At 43.2% G+C, this 25501-nt stretch overlaps 1 protein-coding gene across 3 annotated transcripts in view; it reads left to right on the top strand.

The window, feature by feature from the left end:
* Positions 1-25501, top strand: part of LPP (LIM domain containing preferred translocation partner in lipoma) — a 711048-nt gene that overhangs the window by 65840 nt on the left and 619707 nt on the right. For all 3 annotated transcript variants that reach the window (XM_057545523.1, XM_057545524.1, XM_007195224.2), the window contains exon 2: positions 4497-4613. The gene's annotated coding sequence lies outside the window, so the exon portion shown is untranslated. The remainder of the gene's footprint in view (positions 1-4496; positions 4614-25501) is intronic.

Below are 25501 nucleotides of genomic sequence, written 5' to 3' on the forward strand. Positions count from 1 at the left end.
GAAAGTTCAGACTTTGTTTTAAAATGTGAACATAGCAGAAGATTTTTTTTCAGGTATATTTCTGCCTCTAGCAGAATAGCTGTCCATAGTATAGTTTTAACTGCAAAATAATAAAACACAGGTCGTGGAGCTTGATTTTGAAGACTTGGGGTCAAGTCTGGGCTTTACCATTTACTAGCCCCCAAATCTTAGACAGTTGTTTGACCTCCCTGACCCTTAGTTTTCTCAGTGGACAATTGGGAAATCTTTTTCATAGGGCTGATGGACAGTTTAAATGAGGTCTTGGGCATTAAATTGGGGTTTTTACTACTGTCTGGCTCATCAATTGGATTCGAAGGACATTTTTAGATAGCAGTTCCAAAGAGTTTGCTTTTGGTGGCAAATGCTTGGATGTGTAAGTTTTCAGGCATGTATTTTATTTTGTTTTATTTTTTAGATGACAAAATAAATGAATTTACAGTCAGGGGACACACAGTATCTAACAGACCTAGTGAGCATATATGGCTTATAAGACTCAGTTATAGTTCTAATAAATTAGAACCACAGAACCATAGGCTTTGAGAAATTGTAGATAGAAACTTTGGAAGATGAGGGGGTGAACATTGATTAATGCACACTGCCTGCAGGCTCTGTGCTTTGCATGCTGGGTACGGCATCCCAAGAAATGATTACATACACCCTGAGGGGTAGGTGATATTAGCCCCACTTTGAAGACAGGAAAGCTTGAGCTCAGGGAAATTAAATAATTTACAGAGGTCCCATAGCAACGCCTTGAACTTCGCCCTGTACTTGTGATGGCCTCTAGAAATCCTTTCCATTTACAGAAGTGACAAGACCTGCCTTTATCCCTTCATTCCAGGGCAGCCACAAGTTCTGGGCCAGATAAAGCAGTGGAAATCGGCAGTCTTAATGTCCCATAACTTGTTTAATGAGTCTAGAAGAGTGTCTTGACTTTTCCTGCCAGCAATCTGCTCATTTGGAGCTCCTTTGACTATACTCATTCATCAGCCTTTACTTCTCTTTCTCCCTTTTGGGGAGATATATGCCATTGGCCAGCTGCACTTTTGAGGTCAGGGATGTATTTGAAGATGACTTCATATTTTCTTTAAGAAAAAAATTACAGGTGGAAATTAAATCTGTTGAGCATTTCCCATCATTTCCTCCAACATGTGGTAGTGGGAAGAGGCAGCACGGGGCTGGAAGGTAGGGAGTTCTCACCTGGCACCTGTCACTGACCAGTGAGAGGACTTGGGCCAAGCCTTCCTTTCCCTTTCAGGGTTTCAGCGTCTTCATCTGTAAACAGTGAGGGCACCATCAGGTGACTCCTAAGATTTTAAAACTCTGCATGTCTTGTGGTGTCGAAACCATCAATTTCTGCTGAGCTGCGTAATCCTGCAGCTGTTTCTCTGCTACTTTTCAATCTTCAGGTTTAATCTATCCAACAATGTATAATTTTTTAAAGGGAAGCTTTTATAGACACTTCTGAAAATAAAATGGGGGGGGAAATAAATGGATGTTAAAAAATAGAAAACAACCAATTAAATGGTGTATAGTATGCAATTCTCCTTGGAAACTTGTGGAGAAATCGAGGCGCACTTTAACAACTGGTAATTTAAATTGCATTTGAACTCTGCTAATGGTTTGTTTGCATGAGAACTTCAATCATTTCACAGTGGTTTTTTAGCAGAACTGCTTGTTCTCTTTATGGAAAAGAAGAAAAAAAATTGTTAGAAGAAAAGTTGACTACGGAGAAGGGGAACCGTGTTCATTTGTGCACGGAGAGAAGCTAGCCAGTGCCTGAAACACTGCCCTAGGCCCAAGGTGGAGAGCTTTGCCTTTCAGCGAAGTTTGAAAATCTGGGAAGTCAGCTGCCCTTTGCTGCTGTTGTACAAACTGTTATAATTGATATCTCCCTCTGCAAGGAGAAGCTTAGGTTTCCTGGGGCTTGGAGGTGGGGTCTTTTTGTTTTTATTTATTTAGTTTTTTTGAGATTTCACTGTCCACAGAGCCAGTGTTGGACTCCTCACATTCCGTCCCCTCAGCAAGTTGGAAATTATGCCTTTCTCTCATTTCAGTGAGATGGCTTTGAAATTTCGAATGCCCGTCAAGAGCGCTAGCTCTCAGGAAACACATTGCTTTGCTGGACTCACCTTGATTATACTCCATTTTCCCAACTTAGTTTCTTTCTGCTGTTGGGCTATATGCAAGAACTTTTTTTTAACATCTTTATTGGAGTATAATTGCTTTAAAATGGTGTGTTAGTTTCTGCTTTATAACAAAGTGAATCAGCTATACATATACATACATCCCCATATCTCCTCCCTCTCGCGTCTCCCTCCCACCCTCCCTATCCCACCCCTCTAGGTGCTCACAAAGCACCAAGCTGATCTCCCTGTGCTATGCGGCTGCTTCCCACTAGCTATCTATTTTACATTTGGTAGTGTATATATGTCCATGCCACTCTCTCACTTCTTCCCAGCTTACCCTTCCCCTCCCCGTGTCCTCAAGTCCATTCTCTCCATCTGCTTCTTTATTCCTGTCCTGCCTCTAGGTTCTTCAGAACCTTTTTTTTTTTTTTATAATTCCATATATATGTGTTAGCATACAGAATTTGTTTTTCTCTTTCTGACTTACTTCACTCTGTATGACAGACTCTGTGTCCATCCACCTCACTACAAATAACCCAATTTCATTTCTTTTTATGGCTGAGTAATATTCCATTGTATATATGTGCCACACCTTCTTTATCCATTCATCTGTCGATGGACACGTAGGTTGCTTCCATGTCCTGGCTATTGTAAATAGAGCTGCAATGAACATTGTGGTACATGACTCTTTTTGAATTACGGTTTTCTCAGGGTATATGCCCAGGAGTGGGATTGTTGGGTTGTATGGTAGTTCTATTTTTAGTTTTTTAAGGAACCTCCATACTGTTCTCCATAGTGGCTGTGTCAATTTACATTCCCACCAACAGTGTAAGAGGGTTCCCTTTTCTCCACACCCTCTCCAGCATTTATTGTTTGTAGATTTTTTTATGATGGCCATTCTGACCAGTGTGAGGTGATACCTCATTGTAGTTTTGATTTGCATTTCTCTAATGATTAGTGATGTTGAACATCCTTTCATGTGTTTATGCAAGAGCTTTGAAGTGGGTGTTCTGAGGTCTGGGTGTGTAAGTCCTGGTTTTCCTCCAAAGCTGATTGCATGGCTGATGGCAGGTCTCTGGCCAGTGAGTGTCAGTGACCTCTTCTGTTACAGTGGCCGTACCTCGGTCCAGTGGAGCGAGCCCCGGACTTGAGCCCTGGGCTGCCTGCCACTCACTAATGGTGCGCTCCTGGGTGGCCACCTCCCTCCTCTGGCCCCCAGGTTCTTCTCCTGTCAGTTGGAAGAGTTGAAGTGGGTCATTTTTAAGGTCTCTCTCAACTTTGAGCTTGTACAGGTATTTGAAGATTGAATGGGATCATATTCACAAAACAATTGTATGATTGGTTCAATAATGTTTCAAATGACAGCAATGAAAATGGGAGTAGTCATTTTTCTGGTATGTGGATTTCCCCTGTGTCTACAAAAGACACATTTTGTAACAACCAGCTACCCTGAATACTTGTCTGTTGGAATATATATTGAAGAATCCAAAATACTGATAGTTCTTTTTTTTTTTTTTTTAAAGTATTTGTTTTTATTTATTTATTTATGGCTGTGTTGGGTCTTCGTTTCTGTGCGAGGGCTTTCTCTAGTTGTGGCATGCGGGGGCCACTCTTCATCGCGGTGCGCGGACCTCTCACTATCGCGGCCTCTCTTGTTGCGGAGCACAGGCTCCAGACGCTCAGGCTCAGTAGTTGTGGCTCACGGGCCCAGCTGCTCTGCGGCACGTGGGATCTTCCCAGACCAGGGCTTGAACCTGTGTCCCCTGCATTGGCAGACAGACTCTCAACCACTGCGCCACCAGGGAAGCCCATACTGATAGTTCTTAATGAAATAAAGCCAGTAATGAGGACTTCCCAGGAAGCCTCAAGGTTGTCCAGCCCTCTCCTGCTCACTGGCTCTCATTTTTTGGGCAAGGAAACTAAGGTTCACAGTGGCCACTAGATCCCATAGTTAGAAATCTATCTCCAAACTCATATTCCTTGTCTCTTTTTATTTATTGTAGTTCAGATTTTGCTGTTAGTTTTTTCTTGCTTAAAATGTGAGTATCTAATTGATCTATCTCTTTCACTTCTGATATTATGATGAAGCTATATTCCCCCCAAAAGCTGAGGTATGAACACTGGGGTACCAGCATTCTCTTTCCTCATCATTCTAAGGCACATTAGTGAAATAGAAGTGCCAGGAGCTGACTGGCAGCTTAGGAGATACAGAGGTCAGCCACTAGATTTGCGGGTTTCAAGCCTGGTATTCCCAGTATGGTTTACCCAGTAAGTTCATAAACTTGGAAAGTTCTACAGCTGGTAAGATCCTAGAGATTCATAAGCAACCTCCTTCTCCCATTTCCACAGGTGGGAACATTGAGGAAACAGAACTGAAGACAGAATCCAGTCACCTGATTCCAGTTTAGTGCTTTCTCCGTTGTTCTACAGGGCACTCATCGGAGGGAAGATATTTTTCCTCAGTTGGTGAGTCCTATGCAAAGAAGAAAACTTTTTCCTTTTATAATCAATGTGCATATTTTAATGAGTTTTAAAAATCAGTGGTTTCCATTTAAAGCATGGGCACTGGTAACTAGGATGGACTAAGAACTAAGAAGAAAAAAAATATTCTTCCTGTCTTCTTGAGCCGATTTCATTGGCAATGGACAGGATATAATAATGCTAATAAAATGTGTGGCAAAGCAAAGGCAGGACTCAGCTCTTGGAAGGTGGCAGGAAGAGAAATTGGAAGAAGATTTGGACGAATGAGGATTTTAGATTGCCAGTAATTGCATTGCTTCCTTCTTTCTCCTTTGTCATGGAGGGAAGTGTTCTTGAAATTGAAGGACCAGAAAGAAAGTGTCAGTGAACAGTGTTATGGGCGTTTCTGAGGAAAAGAAGTCATAGTATTGAGCTGCTCTTGCTCACCCTGGTGCAAGAGGCTTCTTCTGTGATCTTATTGTATTTTCACATCAACCCTTTGAGGTAGGGGAAGCTAAATTTGCTTAGTCAAGGGTGTGCACCTGTGTCTTAAAGGGCCTGCACGGGCTCCACAGGGATCTGAGTTTGACTCCTGGAACCCTGTTGCACACTCAGAAAGGAGAATGGTGAGCAGGTAAGGGAAACTTTCCCTTGTGTTTTGGAATTCCTCTGTGTTTATAGCAGGTAGAACATCGTATTCTAGAAAAGAATCGATGATATGGGATACCCTGGGCTGTAGGGGGATATGAGGAAAATAGCTGGGGGATTCTGGGAAAGGCTTCTATTTAGAATTCTAGATTTGTGCTCTCCATCTCCAGGGCCAGTCCCTATATGCCCCGCCTCTGGCTTTTTACCAGATAAATAATATGCGTTGCCATGATCATGGTGTAGTTTTTCAAAAGGGAGCAGATGCTGTAGTGGTCCATAAAACCTAATTTCATTTAAAAGTATGTCTGAGTTTACAGTTACATTTTGTCACCCTTTGTTTTCTTAATCAATGTATCTTAAAAGAACACCGGGTTTTCTTTGCACCTATGGATCTGCATAAGATGAAAGGCTGGAAACCACTGCTTGGACTCTTAAACATTTTAGTCTGTTAACATTTCAAACATGGTCTGAGATGTCTTGCCCCAAGCATACGCTTTGAGCATCAGATGTAAATCTTTGTTCTCCGCTCTACTGCCTGAGTTTTTTCAGTACTTAAAATTAAATTGTGATGAATATGAAGCCTTGTACTTGGATTCAAACAAAAAATCGAGTGTGTCATGACAGAATGGGAGAGAGCACCTTACCAGGAGCGCGTTGGAAGAAACTCAGAAGTGTCTGTTGTCCATAAGCTAATTATGAGCCAGCAGTGGCTTTTGTCTTCCAAAACACTGATGCAGCCTCAGGCTGCAGTACAGAGAGAACAACGTGTGGGGGGGGGGGGGGGGGCGGTGACCCTGCCAGAAGCCGGCAAGTCCCGAGGTAAGGTGGCCCTTAGGCTCAGTTTGAGCAGGACCTGGGCTCTGTTTCTCTGCAGTGCTCCTTGCTCTGCCCTCTTGTGTGTGTGTTGGCTTCATCCGCAGGATGTTTCCCCTCTTGGTCACGAGCTGGCTGCCTGCTGTCACCTGGAAGCTTATGGCAGCTCCACAGTGGAGAAGAGGTGGTTCCTCCAAAGAGTATGTGAGTGCTGATAGGGGGCAGAGAGAGCACTAAGGCTTTGTGGGTGACCATGAACCTTTTGTTTACCCTCCTGTTGGGGCTCTCCTAGGGTATGGGACTTTAGTCCTTGCCTCCTCCTCTGAAAGGGACGTTAGCCAACTGGCCTCTCCACACTAGGATTCTGAGAGGACCAGAAATGATGTCCCACTGTTACAGGGATGAGACCCGGAAAAGGCAGGATGCAGGGCACACATGACAATGACCTTTAAGAATATAAAATGCAGTCAGAAGAGGGGCAGCATCTCCTGCTCATGTGTGTAGCTCCACAGGCTAGTAGGACCTCTGGCACATAATAGGTGCACAGTGTATTTTCCTGGGTAGAAAGACTAAATCCAAAGGTAGTGACTGGCCCTTTTCCTGAGGGTGTTCTGTCAGGTGCTGACCAATTCTCTGTTGGAAAGCTTTAGGAATTCTAGCACAGATGAGGCTGAACTGCGTGGTTGTATGACAGTGAAACAAATAACTGGACAGAAATAGGCTTCTGGGACCAGCACGCCTTAAGAAGTTTGCGAGTGCATAAAAAGGCAGCGAGTATGGTGGCATGGGGTATCAGAAGACCCGCCAAATATTAGATGTGCAACCCTAGAAAACAACATCCCTCCACCTTCATTCCCCTGATCAGAGAATGAGGAATAATAATCGTTGTCCTGCCCACGACTCGTGTTTGTTTAGAGCAAGTGGGTTGATAGATGCCAACTTGTTTTGCAAACTGTAAAGTGTGGTCCATACGTGATAGATCGTTACAGTTGTTTTCTTCTTTAGTTTCAACATAAAGAGTATAAAGAAAAATAAGACATTGACTATAAAGAAAAATATTGATCTTAAATATAAAGAAACATAAGACAATGTAATGTGCAATCCCCTGCACTGTTCCTGGTGCATAGTATATGCTCAGTGTGTGCCCTTCCTTCCAACTCTGTACCCCCATCATCCCCAGGACTGGATGGGCAGTAATTTGTCCTCCGACTTGGAAAGGAGCTAGATCTGGAACCTAGCTTAATGATCATGGTTGAAGTTGAGATGAAGTTGTGTATCATGATTACTTTCCATATTTGTTTTTGCTCTAGGCGGCAGGAGGTGGAGGGAGGTAGATTCAGAGACTGAGGAAGTCTCAGCGCTTTGAGAAATTCCCTAGAAGCTACAGTCTAGCCATTTGGGACTTGCGTTGTTTGATTAGATAATCACACCTTCTGCTCTAGGCGTGACTGGCCTAGTGGGAGTCAGGAAGGAAATTATTTCCCTCTGTTGATACTAGCATACAATTGTTGATGGTAGCCAAGGGCTTTCAGTTTTAATATTTCCTCTTTGGTCCTCAGAAGAATCAGGTATTACTCTCCGCCGGAAGCAAAGCATTGGTCACTTCCGTCAGAGGTGAAGGTCTTGACTCCCTCCAGTCTGTCAGTCAGGTGATTTCTGGGCACGTGTGACCATCTGTGTAGCCAGCTTTAATGCTTTTATGTTACTGCTTCAAAAGTTACAAAAGGATTTGTTGGGTCTGAGCAGGGACTCATCCAGACTCCTGAGGCCCTGAGGCTGTTCTGTAACCAAGGGATGTGTTGTCGGAGATGTTTTGCTGTCCATGTAAGTAGAAGGTGGAGCTGGCTCTTTCTTTTGTTTCTTTCCTCCTAATTCCACATGCTTCTATTTCCTGACCTCAGCAGAGTGGACACACTTCTACTCTACCTTGGGCAGAGCCCTAGGTTGTCAGGAGTTCTCAGGTTCTCCCCCATTGGGCTACAGTGTGGTGGAGGGGGGCTGATGGTGAATGGATGGAGAGCCCCATGAGTCCTGTGTAGATTGCTGCCAAATATTTACTCCTGGTTCACAGGGCGTGTGCTTGCTCTCTGCCCTGATCCCAGTGTTTATCTGGAAGTCACCAAAACTCAGGATATTTAGGACACCACGGTGAATTAGGCATAGTGCCTAACCATGAGAAGCTTATAGTCTAGTTGGAGAGAAAGACATACATAAGAGGGAAATACACATTAGAAAGCTATTGTTTACAACACACATTCATTGATCACCAGGTCTTTTTTTTTTTTTTAACATCTTTATTGGAGTATAATTGCTTTACAATGGTGTGTTAGTTTCTGCTTTATAACAAAGTGAATCAGCTATACATATACATATATCCCCATATCTCCTCCCTCTTGCATCTCCCTCCCACCCTCCCTATCCCACCCCTCTAGGTGGTCACAAAGCACAGAGCTGATCTCCCTGTGTTATGTGGCTTCTTCCCACTAGCTATCTATTTTACATTTGGTAGTGTACATATGTCCATGCCACTCTCTCACTTCGTCCCAGCTTACCCTTCCCCCTCCCCGTGTCCTCAAGTCCATTCTCTCCGTCTGCGTTTTTATTCCTGTCCTGCCCCTAGGTTCTTCAGAACCATTTTTGTTTTTTTGTTTTTTAGATTCCGTATATATGTGTTAGCATACGGTATTTGTTTTTCTCTTTCTGACTTACCTCACTCTGTAAGACAGACTCTAGGTCCATCCACCTCACTACAAATAACTCAATTTCATTTCAGTTTAACTGAGTAATATTCCATTGTATATATGTGCCACATCTTCTTTATCCATTCTTCTGTCGATGGACACTTAGGTTGCTTCCATGTCCTGGCTATTGTAAATAGAGCTGCAATGAACATTGTGGTACATGACTCTTTTTGAATTATGGTTTTCTCAGAGTATATGCCCAGTAGTGGGATTGCTGGGTCGTATGGTAGTTCTATTTGTAGTTTTTTCAGGAACCTCCATACTGTTCTCCATAGCTGTATCAATTTACCTTCCCACCAACAGTGCAAGAGTGTTCCCTTTTCTCCACACCCTCTCCAGCACTTATTGTTTGTAGATTTTTTGATGATGGCCATTCTGACCGATGTGAGGTGATACCTCATTGTAGTTTTGATTTGCATTTCTCTAATGATTAGTGATGCTGAGCATCCTTTCGTGTGTCTGTTGGCAATCTGTATATCTTCTTTGGAGAAATGTCTATTCAGGTCTTCTGCCCATTTTTGGATTGGGTTGTTTGTTTCTTTGATATTGAGCTGCATGAGCTGCTTGTATATTTTGGAGATTAATCCTTTGTCAGTTGCTTCATTGGCAAATATTTTCTCCCATTCTGAGGGCTGTCTTTTCGTCTTGTTTGTAGTTTCCTTTGCTGTGCAAAAGCTTTTAAGTTTCATTAGGTCCCATTTGTTTATTTTTATTTCCATTTCTCTAGAAGGTGGGTCAAAAAGGATATTGCTGTGATTTATGTCATAGAGTGTTCTGCCTATGTTTTCATTTTCCTCTAAGAGTTTTATAGTGTCTGGTCTTACATTTAGGTCTTTAAACCATTTTGAGTTTATTTTTGTGTATGGCGTTAGGGAGTGTACTAATTTCATTCTTTTACATGTAGCTGTCCAGTTTACACAGCACTGCTTATTGAAGAGGGTGTCTTTTCTCCACTCTATAATCTTGCCTCCTTTATCAAAAATAAGGTGACCATAGGTGCATGGGTTTATCTCTGGGCTTTCTATCCTGTTCCATTAATCTATATTTCTATTTTTGTGCCAGTACCATACTGTCTTGATTACTGTAGCTTTGTAGTATACTCTGAAGTCCGGGAGCCTGATTCCTCCAGCTCTATTTTTCTTTCTTTGCTTTGGCTCTTCGGGGTCTTTTTTGTTTCCATACAAACTGTGAAATTTTTTGTTCTAGTTCTGTGAAAAATGCCACTGGTAGTTTGATAGGGATTGCATTGAATCTGTAGATTGCTTTGGGTAGTACAGTCATTTTCACAATGTTGATTCTTCCAATCCAAGGACATGGTATATCTCTCCATCTATTGGTATAATATTTAATTTCTTTCATCAGTGTCTTTTAGTTTTCTGCATACCGATCTTTTGTCTCCTTAGGTAGGTTTATTCCTAGGTATTTTATTCTTTTTGTTGCAGTGGTAAATGGGAGTGTTTCATTAATTCCTCTGTCAGATTTTTCATCATTAGTGTATAGGAATGCAAGAGATTTCTGTGTATTAATTTTGTATCCTGCTAGTTTACCAAATTCATTGATTAGCTCTAGTAGTTTTCTGGTAGCATCTTTAGGATTCTCTATGTATAGTATCATGTCATCTGCAAACAGTGGTAGCTTTACTTCTTGTTTTCTGATTTGGATTCCTTTTATATCTTTTTCTTTTCTGATTACTGTGGCTAAAACTTCCAAAATTATGTTGAATAATAGTGGTGAGAGTGGACAGCCTTGTCTTGTTCCTGATCTTAGAGGAAATGGTTTCAGTTTTTCACCACTGAGACTGATGTTGGCTGTAGGTTTGTCATATATGGCCTTTATTATGTTGAGGTGAGTTCCCTCTATGCCTACTTTCTGGAGGGTTTTTATCATAAATGGGTGTTGAATTTTGTCAACAGCTCTTTCTGCATCTATTCAGATGATCATATGGTTTTTACTCTTCAGTTTGTTAATATGGTGTATCACATTGATTGATTTGCATGTACTGAAGAATCCTTGTATTCCTGGGATAAACCCCACTTGATCACGGTGTATGATCCTTTTACTGTGCTGTTGGATTCTGTTTGCTAGTATTTTGTTGAGGATTTTTGCACCTCTGTTCATCAGTGATATTGGCCTGTAGTTTTCTTTCTTTGTGACATCTTTGTCTGGTTTTGGTATCAGGGTGATGGTGGCCTCATAGAATGAGTTTGGGAGTGTTCCTCCCTCTGCTATATTTTGGAAGAGTTTGAGAAGGATAGGTGTTAGCTCTTCTCTAAATGTTTGATAGAATTTGCCTGTGAAGCCATCTGGTCCTGGGCTTTTGTTTGTTGGAAGATTTAAAATCACAGTCTCAATGTCAGTGTTTGTGATTGGTCTGTTTATATTTTCTATTTCTTCCTGGTTCACTCTCGGAAGGTTGTGCTTTTCTAAGAATTTGTCCATTTCTTCCAGGTTGTCCATTTTATTGGCATATAGTTGTTTGTAGTAGTCTCTTATAATCCTTTGCATTTCTGCAGTGTCAGTTGTTACTTCTCCTTTTTCATTTCTAATTCTATTGATTTGAGTCTTCTCCCTTTTTTTCTTGATGAGTCTGGCTAATGGTTTATCAATTTTGTTTATCTTCTCAAAGAAGCAGCTTTTAGTTTTATTGATCTTTGCTATTGTTTCCTTCATTTCTTTTTCATTTATTTCTGATCTGATCTTTATGATTTCTTTCCTTCTGCTAACTTCAGGGTTTTTTTGTTCTTCTTTCTCTAATTGGTTTAGGTGTAAGGTTAGGTTGTTTATTTGAGATGTTTGTTGTTTCTTGAGGTAGGATTGTATTGCTATAAACTTCCCTCTTAGAACTGCTTTTGCTGCATCCCATAGGTTTTGTGTTGTCCTGTTTTCATTGTCATTTGTTTCCAGGTATTTTTTGATTTCCTCTTTGATTTCTTCAGTGATCTCTTGGTTATTTAGTAGTGTATTGTTTAGCCTCCATGTGTTTGTAGTTTTTACAGATTTTTTCCTGTAATTGATATCTAGTCTCATAGTGTTGTGGTCGGAAAAGATACTTGATACGCTTTCAATTTTCTTAAATTTACCGAGGCTTGATTTGTGACCCAAGATATGATCTATCCTGGAGGATAGTTCCATGAACACTTGAGAAGAAAGTGTATTCTGTTTTTTTTGGATGGAATATCCTGTAAATATCAATTAAGTCCATCTTGTTTAATGCATCATTTAAAGCTTGTGTTTCCTTATTTATTTTCATTTTGGATGATCTGTCCATTGGTGAAAGTGGGGTGTTAAAGGTCCCTACTATGATTGTGTTACTGTTGATTTCCCCTTTTATGGCTGTTATCATTTGCCTTATGTATTGAGGTGCTCCTATGTTGGGTGCATAAATGTTTACAATTGTTATATCTTCATCTTGGATTGACCCCTTGATCATTATGTAGTGTCCTTCTTTGTCTCTTGTAATAGTCTTAATTTTAAAGTCTGTTTTGTCTGATATGAGAATTGCTACTCCAGCTTTCTTTTGATTTCCATTTGCATGGAATATCTTTTTCCATCCCCTCACTTTCAGTCTGTATGTGTCCCTAGGACTGAAGTGGGTCTCTTGCAGACAGCATATGTATGGGTCTTGTTTTTGTATCCATTCAGCCCCAGTCTATGTCTTTTGGTTGGAGCATTTAATCCATTGACATTTAAGGTAGTTATTGATATGTATGTTCCTATTACCATTTTCTTAATTGTTTTGGGTTTGTTATTGTAGGTCTTTTCCTTCTCTTGTGTTTCCTGCCTAGAGAAGTTCCTTTAGCATTTGTTGTAAAGCTGGTTTGGTGGTGCTGAATTCTCTTAGATTTTGCTTGTCTGTAAAGGTTTTAATTTCTCCATCAAATCTGAATGAGATCCTTACTGGGTCGAGTAACCTTGGTTTTAGGTTTTTCTCCTTCATCACTTGAAATATGTCCTGCCACTCCCTTCTGGCTTGCAGAGTTTCTGCTGAAAGATCAGCTGTTAACCTTATGGGGATTCCCTCGTATGTTATTTGTTGTTTTTCCCTTGTTGCTTTTAATATTTTTCTTTGTATTTAATTTTTGATAGTTTGATTAATATGTGTCTTGGCATGTTTCTCCTTGGATTTATCCTGTGTGGGACTCTCTGTGCTTCCTGGACTTGATTAACTATATCCTTTCCCATATTAGAGAAGTTTTCAACTATAATGTCTTCAAATATTTTCTCAGTCCCCTTCTTTTTCTCTTCTTCTTTTGCGACACCTATAGTTCGAATGTTGGTGCATTTAATGTTGTCCCAGAGGTCTCTGAGACTGTCCTCAGTTCTTTTCATTCTTTTTTCTTTCTTCTGCTCTGCAATAGTTATTTCCACTATTTTATCTTCCTGGTCACTTATCCCTTCTTCTGCCTCAGTTAGAAAGAAAGAAAGAAAGAAAAAAATAAAATATAATAAAAAAGTTATTAAAACAAAAAATAAAAAAAATTATTAAAAGTAAAAAAATTAAAAAGTAATAAAAAAAGAAAGGAAAGAAGGAAAGATCAACCAAACCAAAAAAACAAATCCACCAATGATAGCAAGCACTAAGAACTATACTAAAAAACAAACAAAAATGGACAGACAGAACCCTAGGACAAATGGTAAAAGCAAAGCTATACAGACAAAATCACACAAAGAAGCATACACATACACCCTCACAAAAAGAGAAAAAGGAAAAATATTATATATCTCTATATATTATACAAAAAAGGAAGAGAGCAACCAAATCAATAAACAAATCTACCAATGATAATAAACTCTAAATACTAAAGTAAGATAAACATAAAACCAGAAACAAATTAGATGCAGAAAACAAACCCCAAGTCAACAGTTGCTCCCAAAGTCCACTTCGTCCGTTTTCGGATGCTTCGTTGTCTATTCAGGTATTCCACAGATGCAGGGTACATCACGTTGATTGTGGAGATTTAATCCGCTGCTCCTGAGGCTGCTGGGAGAAATTTCCCATTCTCTTCTTTGTTCGTACCGCTCCCGGGGTTCAGCTTTGGATTTGGCCCAGCCTTGGTGTGTAGGTCGCCTGAGGGTGTCTGTTCTTCTCTCAGACAGGACGGGGTTAAAGGAGCAGCTGATTCGGGGGCTCTGGCTTACCCAGGCTGGGGGGGAGGTAGGGGTATGGAATGTGGGGCGAGCCGGTGATGGCAGAGGCCGGTGTGATGTTGCACCAGCCTGAGGCACGCCGTGCGTTCTCCTAGGGAAGTTGTCCCTGGATCACAGGACCCTGGCAGTGGCGGGCTGCGGAGGCTCCCGGGAGGGGAGGTGTGGATAGTGACCTGTGTTTGCACACAGGCTTCCTGGTGGCTGCAGTAGCAGCTTTAGCATCTCGTGCCTGTCTCTGGGGTCCGCGCTGATAGCCATGGCTCACGCCAGTCTCTGGAGCTCGTTTAGGTGGTGCTGTGAATCCTCTCTCCTCGCACACCCCGAAACAATGGCCTCTTGCCTCTTAGGCAGTTCCAGACTTTTTCCCGGACCCCCTCCCGGCTAGCTGTGGCGCACTAGCCCCCTTCAGGCTGTGTTCACGCAGCCAACCCCAGTCCTCTCCCTGGGATCTGACCTCTGAAGCCCGAGCCTCAGCTCCCAGCCCCCGCCTGCCCCGGCGGGGGAGCAGACAAGCCTCTCAGGCTGGTGAGTGCTGGTCGGTACCCTTCCTCTGTGTGGGAATCTCTCCACTTTGCCCTCCGCACCCCTGTGGCTGTGCTCTCCTCTGTGGCTCCGAAGCTTCCACCCCACCACCCCCCATCTCCGCCAGTGAAGGGGCTTCCTAGTGTGTGGAAACTTTTCCCCCATCACAACTCCCTCCTAGAGGTGCAGGTCCCGGCCCTATTCTTTTGTGTCTGTTTTTTCTTTTTTTTTTTTTGCCTTACCCAGGTATGTGGGGAATTTTTTCCCTTTTGTGAAGTCTGAGGTCTTCTGCCAGCATTCAGTAGGTGTTCTGTAGGAGTTGTTCCACATGTAGATGTATTTCTGATGTATTTGTGGGGAGGAAGGTGATCTCCACGTCTTACTCCTCTGCCATCTTGAAGGTCTCCCTCTGATCACCAGGTCTTGTATTAGGTGCTTGGGAAATCGAGGTAATTAAGTTATAGCTTTAGTTCTCAAGGGGCTTAGATGAAAGGATGGGGGAGTGGAAAGAATTGGGAACATTGGGGAAGGTTTCTAGGAGGAGGGAGTCTGACCTCAGAACTTCTCAGTGAACCATGGAGCTGCAGTTTGGCTGGACAGGTTCTGATGGTGGTGTAGCTGATGGCAGAACACAGCTGAGCAGGCAAGGAGCCTTTCACCTTCCACATGTGCTTCAGTCTCTGGTTTATTTCCCATCACTGTACTGCTGCCGAAAACATCATGTTGATTTTGACCTGCACTGATATTATTTCCATGGTCACCTCCAGGTGGCCAGAGCATGCCTGGGTATATGTTACCAAGCCAGCAAGCATCTCTACATTCTGTGGGACACAGGTTACTTTCAAGAGTTCCTGATAGCCAGTCTCTTTTGGTCTACTCCCTAAGCCTCAAAAAAATGGTGGTGTTGGTAGGGGCCTTTAAAATAATCCAGGACTGGACCTCTCAGATTGGAATGCCGTCTTCTCTATCTATTGCTGCATAACCAGTTACCCCAAACTTAGCACATTAAAAAAAGAAACATTGATTATCTCACAGGTTCTGTGAGTCAGGAATCTGGGAACAGCTTAGATGGGTACCTCCAGTTCCGTCCTGAGGTTACAGTCTCATCTGAATGTTCCACTGGGGGAGGACCCACCACCAAGCTCAATCACGTCGTTGGCAGGATCCAGTTCCCCATGGGTTGTTGGACTGGGGGCCTCAGTTCCTCGCAGACTGTTGGCTGGAGGCTGCCCTCAGTTGCTTGCCTTGTGGGCTTCTCCATAGGCAGCTCACAACATGGCAGCTGGCTTCCCTCAGAGCAAGTGAGCAAGACACAATCCCTCAGATCAAGCCACATCGACAGCCTTTTTGTAACCTAATCCTGGAAGTGACACACCATTTCCTCTGCCTCGTTCTTCTTGCTAAAAGCAAGTCACTAGATCCAGCCCAGTCAAGGGGAGGGACTGCACAAGGGCCTGAAGCACAGGAGGTGGAGTTACAGGGGACCCTCTGGGCGCTACCTGCCACAGGCACCCAAGCTTACATGGCAAGGGCTAAAGTGCATATTCTCAGTGCACCTCTGTGGATCAATTTTACTTGAAGACTTTTTTGGGGGAGAACTCCATTTAAAATCTGAATGTAAGCATTGATATGTAATCACACAGAATGAAAAACTGGCATGGCTTTTCAGAGGAAGAACACAAGTTTTTTTTTTTTTTTTTTAAATTTTATTTATTATTTTTTATTTATGGCTGTGTTGGGTCTTTGTTTCTGTGTGAGGGCTTTCTCTAGTTGTGGCAAGCGGGGGCCACTCTTCATCACGGTGCGCGGGCCTCTCACTATCGCGGCCTCTCTTGTTGCGGAGCACAGGCTCCAGACGCACAGGCTCAGTAATTGTGGCTCACGGGCCCAGCCGCTCCGCGGCATGTGGGATCTTCCGGGACCAGGGCTCGAACCCGTGTCCCCTGCATTGGCAGGCGGATTCTCAACTACTGCGCCACCAGGGAAGCCCAGAACACAAGTTTTTAATTAATGCTGTGCTACTATACCTCTAACTCTTCGCTCTCTTTAGCAGTTAGGGCTGCTTTGGTGGAAATGTTTGCATGTTCTTACTTGAGCTCTTTGCTGTGCAGATGAGATGGCAAGACCCAGAGAGGGGACAGACTCTTCCAGGGCCACGGAGCCAGGGGTAGCCATGGGAGGGACATCTAAGGCACCTCAGACTCTGGCCCAGTGTGTCCCCTCCACCTCTCCACACAGTCTCTGCCTCCAAATCAGTCCATACAACTTTTAGGCATGTATTCTCTGCTTTTTGCAACCTCTATCCTGTCCCAGAAAGAGATTGGGGAAAATAGGTCAAAATTTGGAGACTTGAGCCTTGATGTTGTTGTTTTAGTTAAATTTCAGGGTCTACATCTCCTATTGAGTCACGCTGTGTCCTGAAAAGTTGCATAAATCAGTATTACTTGGCTCAGACAGTGTGTCTCTGCAGTTATGAATAACATTTGTATTAAGAACAGTGAGCCAATACACAGCATTACTGTGAGACTGACAGGATCAGACAGAAAACCTCAGTCAATACTTTCTGTCTGGCAGAAAGCCCTTTTCCAGAGCATCCGTCTCCTCCCCCCACCAAAGTAGTCTTTTTATAAAACCAAGCTCGGCAGTACATTTTATAGAAGATGACAGGTTCCCTTAGAGCCCACCTTAACATTCCTAAAAATTAATGGAAATGGGAGACTTAAAAGGATGGTCAAACTCATTAGCAGCCCTGCAGCCAAAACAAGGAAGGCCGGCTTTGGTCATTGAGACTGTCACTGGCCCGAATGTTAATACTATTCCCAACTCCACGGTTCCTTTTGGATTTCAATATTTTTGTTTTTTTTTTTTACTTTTGGTGCTTTCAAAGTGTTTCTTATCAATTATTTAACTTTTATTGAAAGTCTATAGTAAGAAGTAGTTTTCATCGGGGGAAAGCAACGAGATAAGCGGAATTTTTTTTTTTTTTTAAAAGGATAGCTTTTTACTGATACGTTGCCAGGCAAAGGGGGACACATCGGGCTCCTGCCTCAAAAAACTATGTGTCCCTGATAAAGCGGAATTGGAGTAGGGAGACTGTCATATATTAGCTGCATTGTCTTACTTAAGTTGTTTAATCATTTTTAAACTGGTTTCCATATCTGAAAAATATTGTGCCAGTAGCACCTATCTTACAGATTCTTCTGTGCTCACAAAGCAGCATGACGTATTTAAAGTGCCAATTGTGTATGCTACTTAGTGCATAGTTGGTGCACATTAAACGGTTTCGTTTCCAATCTCCTTAATAGTCTGTAACTGCTAGAAACAACCCTGGTTCTTTTCTTTGTCAGACCATTATCTCAGTGTCCCCACTTTGCACTGTCTCCTCGGCTTGGGCCAGACCTGCGGCATTTGCATATGTCACCCCAGATTTCATCTTTTCCTGAATAACTAAAAGCCTTAACCTTTATAATTTTGCTCAATGGCTCCCAAGACGTAAATACAGACATCAAAATATGCTCATGTTTCCTGGTCTTTGGAAATATAGTCGTTTTGGGAACAACTATTTGTACACTGTGTTTCATGAGGAAGGTCTATTAAGAAGTCAGTGTTGGTTTTCATGACAAGATTGTTCAGTCCAGAGGATGAGCTCCACTCAGCTACCATCAGCCACCTCTTCCTTTGTAAATGGAAGCTTCTCTGGGACCTGCCCAGGGCTGACCCTCTCCGGTTCCTCTTTGGATTCCTTTAGGATGACATCACTTCCCCCTGCTTCAGTGGTGACTGGCTTGAGTTATATCAGTTATTAAAAATGATCTAATATTTTCCTCTTAAATCTAGGGCCCTGGCTTGTTCTATGATTAAGCTGGTGATTTATTTATAATATGGTACGAGACGGCTACAGCCACTCTATGATGTAATCTAAGAATGACATGAAAACAAAATAGGCTTTTACATAATGAAAGTGTTCCTGTAATACAGTTTAGGGCAAGGCTTTTTTTCCCTTGAGAATAGAGATGGATTCTTTACTTTCCCTCCTGTCCTTTCTTATCTCTGTTTCCCATTTGTAAGTCTTAAGGACTTTAAGTCAATTTTAAAAAAATCAGCATTTAAAACCCCCCGCAAAGACTCTGGTTGACTCTTGTCGTCATCTTTGTTCCCCTCCCCCAGTGCTCTCCTTGGCCTCTGTTTTGGCTACAGCTCTCTCAGCAGCCCTTAGCCTCCTCTCATCACGCCATGGTCCTCACCATTCCTTTGTTTATGCTGTTCTTGCTACAGGAAATGCTTCCCCGATCCTGAATTTTCTTCGGCTAAAGGCAGATGTAGCTCACTGGTTCCTACAGATAGCAAACTTCTTCAGGCCAGCTCAAATGCACCTCTCCCTCCAAGCCTTCTCTGAAGCTTCTGCCTCCTATTTAGAAACCCCTTCTCTGTATTTAATACCACAGAACTTAATACAACAGCGTTCCCATCCCCACTGCAAGGAACACTGATAGAATATCAGAGTTAGAAGAGGAGAAGGGACTCAGGAAAACGGGGAGGGGGCCTTTGTAGTTCTGGTTCTGCTCCTAACACTGAGACACAGGGAGGTCACGGCCCATCTTTGAGCTTCAGTTTTCCTCATCTGAAGAATGAGTAGTTTGGGTTTCATTTCATGTGGCCGCATGGTGGATTGGTAGTGGCTCTTTAAGATGCTGTGTTGAGAAGGATTCTGAAGTGGTATCCTGACCGAGAAGGAAGGAGTCCGTGATCATTTAGCAGTGTCTGCCATGGCTGTGGGTGGAGAGGGGAGGGTGGAGGCGCACAGGAGGTCTCTGGGCAATTTTTGGACTGGATGATTTAGAGCTCTCTTTTTGTTTTACCTTCTGGGATGCTTTGATTTGCTGACTTTAAGTGTCTTGCCCAAGGTCACACAGGCAAGTAGTGGTTCGAATCCAATGCTCAGATATAGAGATGGTTAAAAACTACATATTCTAATGCAGCCTGGCCGTGGGAGTTGAGAAGCTGGGATCAACAAGACTAGAGGGGCCATGGTTTACCGGAGGCATAAGACTCCCCAAATTCTTTGTGTCCTTGGGGTGGAGTGGGCTCAGGAGGTGCTCTTCACTTCTTTGCCTTCTTTGCTTCCAAAGAGTTATAATGTCTACAATATTCTAATTTATGTCAAAGGTGGCATTTCAAGGTCAAGGTCAGAAAGTTAGGTTACTCTGCCAGAGTCTTCTTCCTGGGTCAAGGCTCACAGAGTTAACCCATGTTCCTTTGGATCCTCTGTGCCCCTCTCCCAGACCCCAGACAAAATGCTCAGCTCTCCAAAGAATGCTAAATTGCTTGAGCACTAGATCAGCTCCAAAAAAAAAAAAAAAAAAGTCCTGGAACAGTGAGAGACAGAGAGAGATAGAGGAGGGAAAGGAAGGGGGCAGTTTAGGATGGATGAAAGAAGGAACCGGAAGTGGTTAGTGTGGAGCAGAGAGAAAGGGGATGGAGGAGGAGGGAGCAGAGTGGGACTCTGCCATGGAAGGGGACATGAACTTGCTCTTTGTGACCCCAGAAGGAGTTCTGGGAGCAGTGGGTGGAAGCAACAGAAAGACAGTGTGAGGGAGAATGTTTTAGTATTAAGAGCAGACCACAGTGGCATGGGCCATTTCGGGCGTTAGGGTTATTTAGGTAGAGGCTGATACTGATGGGTCCTCGCAGAGGAAATAAGACATTGGACTAGATGCCCTTTAAGGTCGTTCCTGTCGGGAGAGCATGGAATTTTCTATAGACATGTTTTGTGTGCATTTTGTGTGCAAATTAAATAATTTTCATTTTAAAGCGAAGGCTGTATGGAGGAAAGTGATTCTTCTTTTCTTCATGGTCTTGGCACACAGAAATGCTGACTTATCTTGGGCAATCTTGTTTCACTTAGCATTATTGATGAAGGAAAGGAGGCTAACTAAGGATGTCTAAGTACTTGTTTGTGCTGAATGCAGTTTTGAGGATGATTTCTGAGCTTCTTTTCAAGATAGTTCCAAGGAATTCTGTTCTGTTGGCGTCCTTCAGTCCGCTCCCCGCCCACTCCCCCCTCCAATGTCAACAGCTTGCTTTTTCTGTACTATCAGAGTGCTTTGTTTATACCTCCAGTGGAGCACGTTGCTTTGCTCTGCTATGTAAGCAGATTTCCAGTCTTCCTTCTCCACGAGGTTGTAGAAGCTTCCTAAGAGCATAAATCCTGTCTTATTCCATAAGAGGACCTATGGTGCCCAGTGTAGTGGTTTGCAAATAATGATGATGACTCATTAACCTAACAACTGGGTATTTAGCACCTACTGTGTGCTAGACTCTTCCAGGTGTAGGGAATAGAACTATGAACAAAATCAGACAAACTTTCTCTTTGTTGGAAACAGACGACACATAAATCAATGAGTAAATAGATAATATTTAGATTGTGATCTATTTTCAGAAGAAAAATAAAGCAGGTTAAGGGCACAGAGTGTGGGGCTGACACAGATTTAAAATTCATTGGTCCGAGAAGGTCTTACTGATACGCGTACACAGGCACACGGGCCTGAAGGCAGTGAGGCAGTCAGCTGAAGAGAGGGGAAAGAATGTTTCAGGCTGAAAGAAAGCAATTGCCAAGGCCCCGAGGCCGAAGCATGCCTGACGCATTCCAGAAAAGTGAGGAGGCCAGCGTGGCTGGAGTAGAGTGACCGAGGTGAAGAGTGCAGGAGAGGAGGCCTCCCATTCTCATAAAGACAGATGCAACAACAAATATTTGTTAAGCACGTACTGAAGATGCTCAGAAAAAAAAATTGCCTTTGTGATTTAAAGAATCCACTGCAATCTAAGAAAAGGATGACGAAAGTTATTTTTGGCTTTCAGCTTTAAGATACAGGGACAGTGGATGGAGAGCTGGGACAGTACCGGGGGCAGCTCAGAACAAGTCCAGTTGCGGAGGGTATGGTTTCCCTCTTGTCTGTCGCTCTCCGTGGTGGAGGACCCTCCTTTCTTAGTCTCTGCTCCTGCGTCAGGCGCACCTGCAGGGAGACTGGGGCCCCGGGTGCAGATGGGCAATTGCATGCCTAATCACCCATTCAGACACCCCACTTATTTGTTTTCCACATGCAAATATGGGTTTTTTGCAGATGGATTTAATATATTTGTTGCTTCCCCATTTTATTTAAAACAAAACAAACGACCAACCATGTCAGTTGAGGGCAACAAATAGAAACATGAGTATTATACGGTCTTTGCTATGCGTGCTGATTACATGGCTGAGAGGAATCCTAGGCAAATCAGTCTTTTCTGTGCTCAATTTTATTTTTACTTTATAGTACTCCTCTTACTCTCATTATTGTTTTAAAAAAAAGTTTTAAGAGGGATGTGGTATTATTTACCCTAAATCATTTTCTCAATTTTTCAGGCTCCATGTTTTTACTGTGTGGTTTCCACGTTTACCTTTTTAGTTTCTGAACTTCTGGTCCATTGTAAAAAAAAAAAAAAAAAAAGGCATCATGGGGTCTCCAAAGGCCAATAGCAGGTGGTTCCTACAACTTCTTTAGCCTGGAAATAAACAAATAAACAAACACAAATTAGAAGTACTTGCCCCTATTGATGCGCTATTATTACTTATTGTGCAAGATCATGCAAAAAGTCACTTCCATTTATCTGGGAGCCTGTAGGTCAACACCAATATCAGAGAGAGGGCTTTGGAGGGTGTCTGTTTTGATGTCTGATGAAATTTCAGAGCTCTAGAGAAGGATGTCAGAATTGGTAGTTACATTGGCATTTATTTTATCCCGAATGCCTCACTTTACAGTTAGGGAAACTGAGGCCCAGAGAGGTAAAATGACTTGTTCAAGGTGTCAGAGAGTAAGGGGTAGAGATCAGACTTGAGCAGCTGGAGTCCTGGCAGGTGGCAGCCTCTGTGGCCGGGGGATGAAGAGACTGCTGGAGCCCCCAGAGGATCTCATCTCAAGGTGAGGTCTGTGTGTAAAGGGGGGAGCATGTGTCCCATTTTTTTCTCTCATAAACTAATTTAAAAATCCTTTTGGTGTCAAATCTTAAGCAGAGAAGCAGTGATGGGAATTGTGGGTAGGAATTGCTTGCAGTTTGCCTAAATAACAAGTTTGTGGACTGGATAAGAGGGATGTTGGGGTGGATTGTGTGTGTGTGTGTGTGTGTGTGTGTGTGTGTGTGTGTGGCGGGGGGAGAGAAAGAGAGAGAAAGAGGAGTGGGGTGGGGAGGGAGAGAGAGGATGGAGATGAACAAACTAGGAGGGAGAGGGCAGACCACTTGGCAGTAGGAACTAAATAATTAGGCACAGGATTTCTGAGCCAGAAGGAAGTCTAAAGCTTATTGAATTGGACTACTTTATTTTGTAGAAAAAGAAACTGATGTCCAGAGTGGTTGAGAGCCTTGCCCCCCCAGTCATCCAACTTGAACTGAGTAGTTAGAATATCACACCGGCAACATCCTTTGATAGAAACTTTTATTTGAAAAAGTACCGATCATCACTATCAAGTCGTTAGCCAGTAGGGCCACTCATGTGAGAGGAAGCATCTGCCTTCTTAGGGGTTCTTTTCTCAGAGGTGGCTTTGCCAGGAGGAGATTGTCAAGGGCTGTGACAGCTCCAAGCACAGGTCTTCTCTGTTCTTGCAGCCGTGACAGACACCTAATCAGACGTCAGATGAACGCTTGACCGACCTCCCCAGTGGCCATCTTCCAAATGATCTTCTGAAAAAGTTAGGTTTGGAGATGAAGGCCAGTTAAGTAACATTTTGTGGATCTTTTACATGTTCTTTAATGTAGGACCTTTTCACTTTTAAACGTTAAACGTTAGGATGCTGGATTACCGGAGATGTACTCAAAGTCCAAGGTGATATTTTCGGAGGTAGCCTGAGAGGAGGAAGGTCCGTATGTATGAAAAGGGCAAACTTGTCAGGAACATATTGAGAGCCAGTCAACGGGTAGTGGCCGCCGGAATGATGAATGGCTCTGGGGACAGCCTTGACCCTGAAGGCCTCCAGGAGTCGAGTGTGGTGAGCGAGGGAAGGAATATTGATATAAGACGCATTCAGCTTGCTGTGTGGGCTCTGTGCAGGGGCCCTCTCTGCAACTGTCTGCCCTGAAGTACTCGCTGTCTTCTTCTCCTGCTGATACTGTGTGGCTTGATGTAAATGCTTCCCACCGTGGGCTGGACAATGCCAGACACTGCCCGCAGCCTCTATGTCCGTGTCAGACACAGCGTGTTGGGCGTTCAAGTGGCTCCACCCTTATTCCCATGTCTTTCTCTCCCCTCCGCCCCACCGTGCCCACCCACCTCCCCCCTTTGAGAAAAAAATCACCCGAATTGTTTGAAGGTTCATTTATGCGGATTTGTTTGTATTTTTGTTTTATTTTATTTAATTAATTTGTTTGTTTGTTTTTGGCTGCATTGGGTCTTCGTTGCTGCACGCAAGCTTTCTCTAGTTGCGGTGAGCGGGGACCACTCTTTGTTGTGGGCTTCTCATTGCGGTGGCTTCCCTTGCCGCGGAGCACAGACTCTAGGTGCGGCAGGCTTCAGCAGCTGTGGCTCGCGAGCTCTAGAGCGCAGGCTCAGCAGTTGTGGCGCGTGGGCTCAGCTGCTCCGCGGCATGTGGGATCTTCCCAGACCAGAGCTCGAATCCGTGTCCCCTGCATTGGCAGGCAGATTCTTAACCACTGCGCCACCAGGGAAGTCCTGTTTGCATTTTGTTACCAATTTGTTTCCTGTTCATATCTGAAACAAATTCACCTTATGTGAGACCACATTACAATATACTTGAATTCTCTTTGGCTCTATGATTTCTTTTGTTTTTTCTTTTACTTAAAAAAGGGATTTTTCTTTCTCTCCTCAGACCTCTAGCTTTCTCATCTACACAGACAATCTATTTTTGAAGACTCTTCAGGGAGTTGCCAACTTTGTTGGAACTATTAGTGTAGAAGCAATTCGGATGACAGAATCCCACAGTTAACTTGCTTTTCTAGAAACGATTTATTTTCCCTTTAGCTTCAAGGAGTAGCAGTGGGGAATAGGGCGTTCTGAAAATAAAAAAAAAATGTGCCAAATGAGTTGCTGATTTCCAGCGAGGCACATGGAAAAAAGGTTTTGATTTCAGTGACCTCTCTGCTGGTTGGAAAACTCTAGGCTGGTAGATTTCATGATCCCGAGACTGAGTGCTCTCAGGTTACAGAGAGTGATGAGGGGAAATCTCAGGGTGGAGGGCGCTCTCTTATTGGGCTCAGGGCTGTTACAGAGACATAGTGTCCTTTGGCATTAAGACACATCATTTCTTCCAGTCGGGTCATGTTTAAGGACTAGTTCCACCAAATCCCCAAGTACTCGGAGCCCAGAGGGAATGCAGAGCATTTGAAGAGTCAGCCTTAGCGTGGATTGTGTTTGTGCGTGGCCAGTGGCCAAACTTGGTGATGCCTACTGGCTTTGTTCAACAAATTTCTTACATCTAGACACAGGCCTGCATCTTACGTGCCCCCCCTCCCCTTTTTGGTGGTGTCCCTATTTGATTCGTCTTGCACTTAGGTCTATTTGGTCTTAAAAATAAGAGGCCGGGTGAGCTGAGCTCCGACCCCAGCTCTGCTACAACCATCTGCGGAACTACCCTCAAAATTTTCATTTATTCAAGAAATATTTAAATGAGCACTTTTTACACATCAGTTACCTGAGACACAAAAAATGTGTAAGACACGGTTCTCACCTTGGCTGCTCACAGTCAGGGATAGAGGACCAAGTACAAAAATAGATCACGAAGTGACTTCTCCTTTCTGGTCTCCCTTTTACATATGGAAGAGTCAGAGCTGGGGCAGGTGATGGCCACGTCCTTTCAGAGGCTCACATGCAGTCATTTGTACAAAACTCATCAAACATCTGATAGTCACTTATCTAATTAAAAATTGACAAACATTTCCCTTTTCTCCCCAGTTTATCAGGGGTGATGTTGCAGATGAATGAGGCAGTATCTATAGAATGCTTTAATAAGCAAGTTGGCAAAAGACGTGCTATAACTT

This window comes from Balaenoptera acutorostrata, chromosome 4 (genome assembly GCF_949987535.1).
Source record: "Balaenoptera acutorostrata chromosome 4, mBalAcu1.1, whole genome shotgun sequence".
Lineage (NCBI taxonomy): Eukaryota > Metazoa > Chordata > Mammalia > Artiodactyla > Balaenopteridae > Balaenoptera > Balaenoptera acutorostrata.